At 40.0% G+C, this 13774-nt stretch overlaps 1 protein-coding gene across 1 annotated transcript in view; it reads right to left on the bottom strand.

The window, feature by feature from the left end:
* Nucleotides 1–13774, bottom strand: part of LOC124038747 (CUB and sushi domain-containing protein 1-like) — a 374488-nt gene that overhangs the window by 264025 nt on the left and 96689 nt on the right.

Raw genomic sequence — 13774 nt, 5'->3', positions numbered from 1 at the left:
ACATCAAATGTGATGCAGCAGGCCTATTTTGAATTTCCAAGTCATATTAATAACCTGTTAAGACTCTAGGGGCAGTATTTCATTTTTGGATAAAAAGACATGCCCGTTTTAAGCGCAATATTTTGTCACGAAAAGATGCTCGACTATGCTTGGAATTGATAGTTTTGGAAAGAAGATACTCTGACGTTTCCAGAACTGTAAAGATTTTCACTGTGAGTGCCATAGAACAAAATCTACAGGCAAAACCAAGATGTTTGAGTGACCAGGAAATCAACAGGATTTCTGGAGGCACGTTTTCCATGATCTCCTTATATGGCTGTGAATGCGACAGGAATGAACGGACACTTCCTATCGTTTCCCCCAGGTGTCTGCAGCATTGTGACGTATTTGTAGGCATATCATTGGAAGATTGACCATAAGAGCCTACAATTACCAAGTGTCCCGCACGGTGTCTGCGTGGAAATTGGTGCGCAAAAGTCAGGTACCAGTATTTTTCCATCCGAATCAGAGAAGAATGCACGCTTCCAGGGAAGGGATTTCAATGAAGAGATATATGACAAAACACCTTGAGGATTGATTCAAACAACGTTTTCCATGTTTCAGTCTATATTATGGAGTTAATTCGGAAAAAAGTTTGACGTTTAGGTGACTGAATTTTCGGTTAGTTTCGGTAGCCAAATGCATAGTAACAAAACGGAACGTTGTGTCCTACACAAGCATCTTTCAGGAAAAACTGGACATCTGCTATGTAACTGAGAGTCTCCTCATTGAAACATCTAAAGTTCTTCAAAGGTAAATTATTTTATTTGATCCCTTTGCTGGTTTTTGTGAATGTTGCGTGCTAAATGCTAACGCTAAATGCTAAGCTAGCTATCACCACTCTTACACAAATTATTGATTTTCTCTGGTTCTAAAGCATATTTTGAAAATCTGAGACGACAGGATTGTTAAGAAAAGGATAAGCTTGAGGATAGGCATATTTATTTCATTTAATTTGCAATTTTCAGAAATCGCTAATTTTGCGTTATGGTAATGAGCTTGAGGCTGTAGTCACGATCCCGGATCCGGGATGGGGCGGTCTAAGAGGTTGCAGCTGTTTTTATATAAAATCATTTCTGGGTATCACTGTAAAAAAACAAGATAAAAATGGCCAAAATTAGCTTTTTATTAAAAAACTAATGAGTGGGGAGGGGAAAACTGAAAACTAGCTGTTTTTGTCAGAGAGTTTTGGAACTATTTGTTATTGGACTATTAACCAATTTCCTGCATGGCAATGTCACCGTGGAAAGCCGATACTCCCGCCCAATCAAACCTGCTGACTGGAAAAGTGTCCTTGAAAAACAAATTTGTACATGCTGTTAATCTAACGTTACATTCACTTTCAAATAGAACACTGCAGCCTCAAGGAATCCGCATGCTTCCCATCCAACACAGTTTAGAACAGTTCATGCATATATGGTCATTTTGTGACATTTATGTTAGTTTTGTTCTTCTGCAATGTTTTTTTCAGCTGTTCGTGCACAAAACATTCTTTCTTGAGGCAAGCCGAAGTCGGTAGCCGAAGTCAGTAGCCAAAGTCGGTAGCCAAAGTCTACGCCCCTTCATCTGTGATTGGTCAACAGTAGGGATTCTTCAGTGAAGTGCTTGTTGTTATTCAATAAGAGACCAATCGTTTTCTTGCACATGTTTTCACTTGAGAAATACTGAACCAAACATCTCTGTTGGATGTAATATTGCTCGACTAAGATATCCTCTGCAAAAACGTCAAAAGGAATGACAGTTAACTTAGATGAATTCTGACTATTAAGAGGAAGTGTATATACTCCCTTAAAAGGAAGGTCTTTTAAGGGAGTATGAGCATACTCGTTCGATTCGCCTCGCCGAGTTCGGCTACATTCCAGCCGAACTGAAGCAAGCGTAAGGCTTAAGGGTATTTGCTCTATTTTACCCCTTACTTTGCTAAATATCATTTGCTCTCGGGATCATACTGTACCCCCCTGCGACTAGTATTCAATACCTCATTTTGGTTAAAAAAAAGGGCATGCCGTGACATTAATGAGGAACTTTGATTAAATTGATGATTATATTTCTGATAATGCCACTTATTAGGTATTTATTTTAATTATGGTTTAATCAAAGCTATAGTACAGTAGTTGTCATTGTGATTTAGGTAAGCCAAAAGCTAAGCCAAATATTAGAAGACCCATGAGAGACAGTTTCATCATAGTGCTTGATGGTTTTTGCAACTGCACTTGATTGACGGACCTTTCTTTATGTCTTAAAGTAAAGATGGACTGTCATTTCTCTTTGCTTATTGTAGCTGTTCTTGCCATAATTTGGACTTGGTCTTTTATCAAAAAGGGCTCTCTTCTGTATACCACCCTTACCTTGTCAAAACACAACTGATTGGCTCAAATGCATTAAGAAGGAAATAAATCCCACAAATGAACATTTAACTAGGCACACCTGTTAATTGAAATGCATTCCAGGTAACTACCTCATGAAGCTGGTTGAGAGAATGCCAAGAGTGTGCAAAGCTGTGATCAAGGCAAAGGGTGACTACTTTGAAGAGTCTAAAATATTAAATATATTTCGATATCTTTTAACACTTTTTTGGTTACTACATGATTCATGTTATTTCATATTTTTGATGTCGTCTCTATTATTCTACAATGTCGAAAATAGCCTGCCCTCGACCTGCCATTTGCCTGCCCCGTGTATATAATAAATCATCTGAGAACTGTACTATCCGCCTCCCGTGTCTGCATCTGGGTCATATCCTGAGTCATGATAAACTGGTACTGTATATGAAATATTAGGGACGAAAATTCAAAAGTGAGTCCAAGCATACTGTTTGAGTCTTTTAGATGTATTATGTTAAGATTATCAGACTCATGAGTAAACCTGTATTAACTATAAACACTTTTTCCACCATTCTGATAGACATACTTAAGGAAGTAGTTTCAACTTTATGCAGGTATCCAATTCCTCTCTGCATTCTGAAATAATGAATTGTGTAATTTCTTTGTTCTCTGTGGCCACAATAAAAGCTAGAACAAATCCCATGCACCGGATTCCCGAGGTTGATATTTTGACCAGAATGAAACCACAGATGGCACTTTTAATCTCCTCAAGCTGTTAAAATAATCAAAGTAAGACCCATTGCAACAAAACAAATGTCACCTTCACTTTAGTAATGACAAACAACATTCATTCAAGGGAGGCACTGAACTTAGAAACTTAAATGAACCTGACATTACAAATGTGTGATGAGAAAATAAGATATGCTTATGAAAGTACTTGGTAGCCACCAACATGTAATATGACATATTCATTAAAGCACATCATGGGTATTAAATTATGTTTTAATTAATAGAATGGTGGTTTACTGTATGTAGTGAACCAACCACATATTGGGAGTTTAGGTGTTTCATGCCCACCCATACATATTGGTAGCTTATTTGGGGTATTTATTTAATTTTTTATCTCTAATGGCTTAAAAGCTTTTATACCTTAAGTGCACATCATTCTGGCAAATTACAACAACGTGCTCAATAATATCCTTTTAAGATGGACGATTAACTTATCTTATTAGATCTGAAGTGTGCTCTCTATAGTCAGGAGACATCTAAAGTTCAGTACCATGGAAACCACATCTCAATAAAATGTGTCTCCTTGTTCATTCTAAGGGGTTTGTGTTTGTTCTCTATGACTCAGAGTTATTCCTCTCTGTCGTGTAATTAAAACAACCTGCTGCTGTGGATTCCCTTCTATGGAGCACAGAATGAAAACAGTGGGAGTTCTCTGAGGGATAGAAAAAAAAAGATCCTCAGCTGCTTGACTCCAAACTCAGCCATAGTGAGGCTGCCACCTGATTTACCAAAGTAAACACTTTATTTGCATGACTTTCTTATGACTGTCACAAAGGACGTAGGATATATATCACTTGAGTGGTTATTTGCACTCTAACATTGCAACAGTAAACAGGGGAATCTTAAAGGGGTACTTCAGGATTTTGCCAATGCTTCCCTTTATCTACTTCCCCATAGTCAGATTTTATTTTATTTGTATTTTACCTTTATTTAACTAGGCAAGTCAGTTAAGAACAAGTTCTTATTTTCAATGATGGCCTAGGAACAGTGGGTTAACTGCCTGTTCAGGGGCAGAACGACAGATTTGTACCTTGTCAGCTTGGGAGTTTGAACTTGCAACCTTCCGGTTACTGGTCCAACGCTCTAACCACTAGGCTACCCTGAACTCGTGGATACCAATTGTCTGTCTCTGTGTCCAGTATGAAGGAAGTTACAGAGGTAGTTTTGCAAGCCAATGCTAACTAGCAGTAGCGCAATGACTGGAAGTGTCTGCTGCCAAAATCCCAAAGTATCTCTTTAATATTCACTAACTACAGAATCTTGTACAGCAAGTGTGCCTAGTGGAAGGATACGCCTAATATATATCATATATGCAATTTAGCAGACGCTTTTATCCAAAACGACTTACAGTCATGCGTGCATACATTTTACATATGGGGGTCCCAGGAATCAAACCCACTATCCTGGCATTGCAAGCGCCATGCTATACCAACTTAGCTACAGAGGACCATAAACTATCATACAGTATTTGATAATACTATCTATACTATACTATACTATACTATACTATACTATACTATACTATACTATGCTATACTATACTATACTATACTATACTATACTATACTATACCATCATACTAGGTTACAAACTATCATAGACGTTATTCCAACACACCATTTTATTGCACAGTAGTGTGTTTAAATTGAATGTGTGTTTGAATAGTTTGAGTTAAAATGAAATGCTATATGTCAAACTGTCTTGACAAGAATTGTTATTGAACAGTCCGCTAGTCATTTACATACATGCATATATCATCAGAAGCAGTGAGTGGATAATGAACAAATAAAAAAACAAAGCTCATCATTTTCGACTGTCCCCAAGTCCCTTTGCACTGACATATTTTAAAGCTCATTTTAAAAGTCACCAGAGTTTATAGCTCTCTGGAAAAGTATTGCTGCTATTTGTCCTTAATTAAGCAAATGATTTAATTTACTTAGTCGGCATGGGATATTAGTGTGTGGAGTTCTGAAAGGAGGGCTGGAGGGTCTGAGACCTGGCATCTCTTGCAGCCCTGGGTGGTCACTTGATTGCTTATTGGGTTTGGGAGTGCCCAGAGAATGAAAGATTAGTCGATCAGGAGTAAAGCCAGTTTACTTGACATAGTACATTCATTACGTATACTGTATATCCTATTGTGTACATATCAGGTTATTACTATGCATACTACCTCTTCAAATACGTGTTATTTTTTATATATATTTTTATTATTGATATTGATATTTTTTCTGCAATGTTGAGGGAGCTAGCACACAAGCATTTAACTGCTCCTTTTTTACCTGCTGTAAACTGTGTACGTGAGGAATAACATCTGATTTGATTTGATTTGATGGGAACACCACAGAGGGATTGGTAGGCATTCAAATCCCAACACCTCCCAAAGTACCAACCACCTTAATAGAGGATACCAACACTCAGCAGTCAGCAGAGGAAATTGGTCAACTTGCACTGGATGGCCTATTTTAAGATAACTTTACATGGGTATTAGGCAAGTTCTTTAAGTTGTTGGTCAGTGGTTATAATATTGCTGGATTCAGAGCTCAATGGAACAATAGAAAGCGAATAGAAATCTTGCCCTTGCATTTTGGGAAGTACAGACCAGTAAAAACCACAGACATTTGGACGTATAATCTCCACAATGTTGTTCCAAGTTGTTTGTTGTCAGCAAGTCCGGTCCTCTGTAGCTCAGTTGGTAGAGCATGGCGCTAGTGGGTTCGATTCCCGGGACCACCCATACGTAGAATGTATGCACACATGACTGTAAGTCTCTTTGGATAAAAGCGTCTGCTAAATGGCATATATTATTATTATATTATTATTTCTGAATTGTACTAATCTTAACTTTTTGGAAACTGATGAATATGAAGAGGGCTATTGAGGTATTTTAGAGAGAAAGGTTTGATCAGTGATTAGCACTCCATGTGAATAAATTACTCTCTTTACTATTTGGTCAGTATGATGAAGGGTTGGGTGTTGAATGGGGTGACAAGAATACAGGTAGCCCTTTTATGTCTCAGTGAAAGAATTTCCTGAGAATCCCTAATCACCTGGCATGGATGACTGGCTTTTGAATTATTTGAGAGCTTGCTGTCTACAAAGACAACTCCAAAGGTGCTGTCTAGGCCCTCGGGGCAGAGAAGGTGGATGGTCCTTAGAATACCAAGCCACCTCAGATTGAGCTGACTGAAGAAATCATCCACAGCTCAATGCCCTCTGCACTCAAGATGGTCTCTGCAAAGGGAACTAAAAATAAACATTTTCCCTAAGGTCTCCTCAGGCCAGCATCCTGTCAAAAGTATACCTATCTTCTCATTCCACTTGTTGTCTGACTGCAGGGAGGGAATGGGGAAGGTATTTTCTGTTTAATATAGAAAGATTGAGCTTCCACATTCAGAGGAAACGAAACTTCAGATTACTCCATATATCTGGCCACAGGCAAGCTATGTCTATCCACAAATGATGCCACAAGGCTGAAACTGCAGGGCACTGACAGTACAGTATATGAAATAATCTGATTTACACTCCTCTTCCACTTTTTAGGAACATTGAGGAGGCTTCCTAGATTGACTACTATATCAACTTCCTGATATGCTTGAGTATTTTATTAAGTGCTGCAATAACTTTGATCATCAGAAATGTGGGTCAAATGATTTAATGGAGAATAAAGAATAAATAAGAATAAAATAGATAAAATATGTAATGATTGTTTTACTCCATCATTTATGTCTTTGTTTGTCATGTGAGTCTTTGTAAATAAACAACTTATACCATCAAAATGTGAAAAAAATCAAAAGCTGAAATGTTTTGAGTCAAGAAGTATTCAACCCTTTTGTTATGCAAGCCTAAATAAGTTAAGAAGTTGCATGCACTCACTATGATTTTTGAATGACTACTTCATCTCTGTACCCCACACATACAATCATCTGTAAGGTCCCTCAGTAGAGCAGTGTATTTCAAACACAGATTCATCCACAAAGACCAGGGAAGTTTTCCAATGCCTCGCAAAGAAGGGCACCCAGTCACTACTAAGATACAAGTTTCCTTCGTAACTCAGTTGCCGGAGAGGAAGGAAACCGTTCAGGGATTTCACCATGAGGCCAATGGTGACTTTAACCCTTGTGTGGTGTTCAGGTCTGTGGGACCTGTGAAGAACATGTAAAATAGCACATTTTCACTGAGTGCACACTGTTCACCCCCCTACACATGTATATTAGATATGTGTTGTTCAGGTAATAAAAGTGTGGAAAAGTGTGTGTCCCGCTTTTCTCGTACTCTTTACCATTTGTAGTGTGTGAAACTATGTCACGCCTTGGTCATTGTATTTTGTGTTTTTGGTATATGTTTGGGTAGGCCAGGGTGTGACATGGGTTTATATGTTGTATTTCGTGTTGGGGTTTGTATTATTTGGGATTGCGGCTGATTAGGGGTGTGTCTAGTTAGGCTTGGCTGCCTGGGGCAATTCTCAATCAGAGTCAGGTGCTTGTCGTTGTCTCTGATTGAGAACGGTATTTAGACAGCCTGACTTTTGCGTTGTATTTTGTGGGTGTTTGTTCCTGTCTTAGTGTTGTAGTCACCAGATAGGCTGTAATAGGTTTCACGTTTCGTTTGTTGTTTTTCATATACAGTTATTTCATGTACCGCGATTATTTTCATTAAAGACATGAGTAACCTACACGCTGCATTTCGGTCTGACTCTCTTCATACAACAGACGAACGATGATACAGAAACACCCACCACTCACAGACCGAGCAGCGTGTGAACTGGCAGGATCTGAAGGAGGACGTTATGGACAGCAGAAGCATGGAGTATACTACGTGGGAAGAAATCGACAGGTGGGCGGCCGACCCAGAGCGAGTGCAGGAGCCCGCCTGGGATTCCCTACAGCAATGCGAAGAGGGCTATAGACGTATGGAGTCGAAAAGGAAAGCACGGCTATACAGAGCGAAAACCGAAAGTAACGGGGGAAAGCGCAGAGAGAGAGTGGCTGAGTCAGGAGTCAGACCTGAGCCTACTATCCCTGTTAATCGTGAAGAGCAGTTGCAGTGGGAGAGACTGCACCATTTGGAGATTTGGACATGGGAGGAGGAATTAGACGGAAAAGGACCCTGGGCGCAGCCGGGAGAATATCGCCGTCCCAAGGAGGAAATATAAGCAGCTAAAGCGGAGAGGCGCAGGTATGAGGAAGCAGCACGGCGACGCGGTTGGAAACCGGAAAGTCACCTCAAAAAATGTATTGGGGGGGGCTAGAAGGGAGAATAGTTATGCCAGGTAGGAGACCTGCGCATACTCCCTGTGCTCACCGTTGGGCTAAAGAGACAGGGCAGGCACCGTGTTATGCTATGGAGCGCACAGTGTTTCCAGCGCGGGTGCAGAGCCAGCTGCGGCATATACCAGCCCTTCCTATTGGCCGGGCTAGAGTGGGCATCGAGCCAGGTAAGCTTGGGCAGGCTCGGTGCTCAAGAGCTCCAGTGCGCCTGCACGGTCCGGTCTATCCAGAGCCACCTCTACACACCAGTCCTCCGGTAGCAGCTCCCTGCACCAGGCTTCCTGTGCGTGTCCTAGATCCAGTACCACCAGTTCCAGCACCACGCACCAGGCCTCCAGTGCGCCTCGCCTGTTTAGCACAGCCAGAGCCTTTCTCCTCTCCTGCTCTGCCAGTGCTCCCAGTCTGCCCAGCTCCGCCAGTGCTCCCAGTCTGCCCAGCGCCGCCAGTGCTCCCAGTCTGCCCAGCTCCGCCAGTGCTCCCAGTCTGCCCAGCGCGGCCAGTGCTCCCAGTCTGCCCAGAGCGGCCAGTGCTCCCAGTCTGCCCAGCGCGGTCAGTGCTCCCAGTCTGCCCAGCTCCGCCAGTGCTTCCAGTCTGCCCAGCTCTGCCAGTGCTCCCAGTCTGCCCAGCGCCGCCAGTCTGCCCAGCGCTGCCAGTTGGCCCAGCGTCGCCAGTCTGCCAGGATAGGCTGTAATAGGTTTCACGTTTCGTTTGTTGTTTTTCATATACAGTTATTTCATGTACCGCGATTATTTTCATTAAAGTCATGAGTAACCTACACGCTGCATTTCGGTATGACTCTCTTCATACAACAGACGAACGACGTTACAAACTACACAATGTCTTGCGGGAACATGAATAATGTTATTACAAAAAAATCTGCCATTTCCAGCTACAATAGCCATTTACAACGTTAACAATGTTAACAATGTTAACAATGTCTACACTGTATTCCTGATCAATTTGATGTTATAAACAAGGACATTTCTAAGTGACCCCAAACTTTTGAATGGTAGTGTATATGAATGAGAGAGTTCAGGAATTTCACTAATTTCACTAAGTGTTTTCATCATACTAGATTGCAGCCGGTAGCAACAAGAAGAAGCCCTGCTATGTGTGTGGACCCAAGAAGGACAGGAAGACACGGTATACATGCATCAAGTGCAAGAAATACATTTTAAACACACAGACAGTAAAACTCTGTCTCTCGTGTGGTGTGTAGACCGGGATCATTTGTGCTCAATGGGATTAATTTATCATTTCTATAAAATACTGTATGTAAAATATGTCCTTCCAATTTGGAACAAATTGTCCTTCCAATTTGTTCCATTCAAATCAATGATGAAAACCTTGTTTTATTTATATTTTGTCAATATAAACATGATTTATTAGACCCATGGCTTGATTATAATAGATTTTTGTTTCCAAAAATCACATAAAAAAAAAAAAAACTAATAACACTTTTATTGATAAATGTGATCAGCAGAGGTAAATGGCAAATATTAACCATGCTGCCTATATTGCTTGTAATTGATATAAGTCAACATCTAAGTATTAAGTATTTTTACATAAATTGTTATGGTTGTATTTTTTTTAACAATAATGTTGTGTCCATCAGACCCGAGAACAATAACAAAAACATGAACACCACATAATTAAAACAGTTACAGAGTTTGATGGCTGTGATAGGAGAAAACTGAGGGTGGATCAACAACATTGTAGTTACTCCACAATACTAACTGACAGACTGAAAAGAAGAAAAGCCTGTACAGAATAAAAATATTTCAAAACAAGCATCCTGTTTGCAATTAAAGTCACTAAAGTAATGCTGGCAAAAATGTGGCAAAGCAATACCTTTTTTGTCCTGAATACAAAGTGTTGTGTTATGCTTGGGACAAATCCAATACATTACTGAGTACAACGCTCCATATTTTCAAGCATAGTGGTGTCTACATCATGTTATGGGTATGCTTGTAATCGTTAAGGACTGGGGAGTTTTTCAGGATATAAAATAAATGGAATTGAGCTAAACACAGGAAAAATCCTAGAGCAAACCTGGTTCAGTTTGCTTTCCACCAGACACTGGGAGATGAATTCACTGTTCAGCAGGACAATAACCTAAAACACTTCCACATACTTTGACTCTATTCAATTAGACAAACTATAGATACAGTATACTATACTGAACAATAATATCAATGCAACATACAACTATTTCAAAGATTTTACTGAGTTACAGGTTTATATAAGGAAATCAGTCAATTTAGCTAAATAAATGAGGCACTAATCTATGGATTTCACATGACTGGGCTGGAGTGCAGCCATAGGTGGGCCTGGAAGGCCATAGGCCCACCCTGTTGGCAGACAGGCCCAGCCAATCAGAATTAGTTTTCCCCAACAGACAGAAATATTCCTCAGCACTTCCTGCCACCCCCCTTAGATGATACTACAGATGAAGAAGCCAGTTGTGGAGGTCCTGGGCTGACGTGGTTACACATAGTCTGCGGTTGTGAGGCTGGTTGGACATACTGACAAATTCTCTAAAACAACATTGGTGGCAGCTTATGGTAGAGAAATTAAAATGCAATTATCTGGCAACAGCTCTTGCAGTCAGCACGCCAATTGCACACTCCCTCAAAACCTGAGACAAACAAAACGTGTGTGGATAAAATCTGTGGCAAACTGCACATTTTAAAGTGGCCTTTTATTATCAGTGAAAATGTGCTATTTTACATGTTCTTCATGTTAAAGTCACCATTGGCCTCATGGTGAAATCCCTGAACGGTTTCCTCATGGTGAAATCCCTGAACCGTTTCCTTCCCCCCTGGCAACTGAGTTATAAAGGAATAGGGATATAAACAAATTTGTGCACAAAATTTGACAAAAATAAGCTTTTTCTGCGTATGGAAAATGTCAGGATTTTTTTATTTCAGCTCATGAAACATGGGACCAGCACTTTACATGTTTGTGTATATATTTTTGTTCAGTACATGTTTGTTTTTGCTTGACCTAATTTCATATTCAGTCTGTCTGACTGTGTAACTTTTTGGGGTTACGTGGTTTAATTAACATACAGGTTACTTATGAAAAATCCCCTCCCAAAATCACAAAAATCACCAAAAGCTTTGATCTGATCTAAGTCCGTCATGTGTTTCTTCCACTTCACGATTCATATATTTATTTTTCAGAGGAAGTGTCAAAATGATCTCTTCTTTGGGTGCTACTGTTTCAAATTAAAGCATGAACTAAACAGATATTACACAGCAATACACAGATAAATACAACTTTTGTCTAAGTGTTAACTTTTTAACCCCTTTTTGTGATATCCAATTGGTCTTGTCTCATCGCTGCAACTCCCATATGAACTCGGGAAAGGAAAAGGTCGAGAGCCGTGCGTCCTCTGAAACATAACCAAGCCAAGCCGCACTGCTTCTTGACAGAACGCCCGCTTAACCCAGAAGCCAGCCACACCAATGTGTCAGAGGAAACACCGTACACCTGCCGACCATGTCAATATGCACTGCACCTGGCCCGCCACCGGAGTCACTAGAGCACGATGGGACAAGAACATCCCTACCCGCTAAACCCTGCCCTAACGCAGACGATGCTGAGCCAATTGTGTGCCGCCCCACAGGTCTCCCAGTTGCGGCCGGCTACAACAGAGCCGGAACTCGAACCAGGAACCCTAGTGTCACAGCTAGCACTGCGATGCAGTGTCTTAGTCCACTGTGCCACTCAGGAGCCCACAGTGTTTAGTCTTTTGATATATTTGAAATGGTGTTCTATTGTGAAGCAGGTAGCTAGTGGTTAAGAGCACTGGGACTGTAACTGAAAAGTTGCTGGTTTGAATACCCAAGCCAACTTGGTGTAAAATCTTTCGAGTTGCCCTTGAGCAAGGTACTTATCCCTAATTGCTCCGGTAAGTTGCTCTGGATAAGAGCGTCAGCTAAATTAATAAAATGTCTATAGCAAGCATGTGGTCTCTAGACGTGATGAAGTAGATCTTAAAAGGGAGGTGATGGGGGGGAAAGGAGTGCTGTATGGGTAGGTTTGGGAGTATCTCTAAAGGCCCTTAATCCTGAGCCAAGAACCAGATATAATCAGCTCGTGGCATTGATTTTTCATTGAAACAAAATAACAAAGTTCTTCCACAAAACAATTGTAACACCCAGTGGGCCTTGTTTCTGTGACAAATCTGCCAAGCCCTTATTTTTGGTGGTTGTTGAAAAATGAAAACAATGTAGAGTACAACTGGTGAATAACATTAGCGCCTTTGTAAAGCAGCGATCCTATAGTGTTGTTTATCATGTTCAGTTTAGAATCGAGTTTAATACATCTCTAATCACACAATTGCTCTGAGGAGTGTATTACAACAGCAGATAATCTGATAAATAAAAATTAAATGTAATTTATTTTCACACTAAAGTGCTTCATTTCAAATGATTTCCATGCCTTGTGCCAGCTCAAATTGCTGAAGTTAATTTTTATTATCTTAAACGGTCTATGCATAGCTGATAAGACGTTAATTACCTCCACTCTTTCATGAAATATCCAGAACTCCACAAGCCAAATCAGGTACTGATAAGAAAACATTAGCTCACAGAGAAGGTTTACACCGGGGATTTGTGTGTTTACTCAGAACGCAATGCAAGTGAGTAAACACCTTGTCTCCGTTTGCAGCAGGTCCATTTCAGACAGGGTCTCTCAAATACAAATACATTAACACCTACATGGCTTTACTACAGTTAAATGACCAAACCTCTAGTGCCCTCATGGGTGGAATATTATCCATACTTTTCATAATTTCATAATTAATATACTTTTGTTTTTTTCATTACACAGAAAATCTGGTGTTTCTACGTCATATGATTTTATATTTCAGTCTTCTGTGATTTATATAAAGGGTAATATTGGGATGCAAACTCAATAGATTACATTTCAACTCTATATCTGACTTTGCACAGGTGTCTTCTTTTCTGTTTAAGACTACCAAGAAACACCGTGCGACCCTAATTTAGCCTACTGCAGTAAAAGGTCACTTTAAAAAAAAACTTTTAGTCATTTAGCAGACTCTTATGCAGAGCGACGTACAGTAATAATAATATAATAATATATGCCATTTAGCAGACGCTTTTATCCATCTGATGGTACAGTGCATTCGGAAAGTATTCTGACCTCTTGACTTTTTCCACATTTTGTTAGCTTACAGACTTACTCTAAAATTGATTAAATAGTTTCTTCCCCTCATCATTCCACACACAATACCCCACAATGACCAAGCAAAAACTGTTTTTTATACATTTTTGCAAATGTATGTAAAAAAAAAAATGGAAATATCACATTTACATTATTATTCAT

This window comes from Oncorhynchus gorbuscha, linkage group LG06 (assembly GCF_021184085.1).
Source record: "Oncorhynchus gorbuscha isolate QuinsamMale2020 ecotype Even-year linkage group LG06, OgorEven_v1.0, whole genome shotgun sequence".
In the NCBI taxonomy this organism is placed as follows: domain Eukaryota; kingdom Metazoa; phylum Chordata; class Actinopteri; order Salmoniformes; family Salmonidae; genus Oncorhynchus; species Oncorhynchus gorbuscha.
This window is presented reverse-complemented; position numbering and strand designations above follow the sequence as displayed.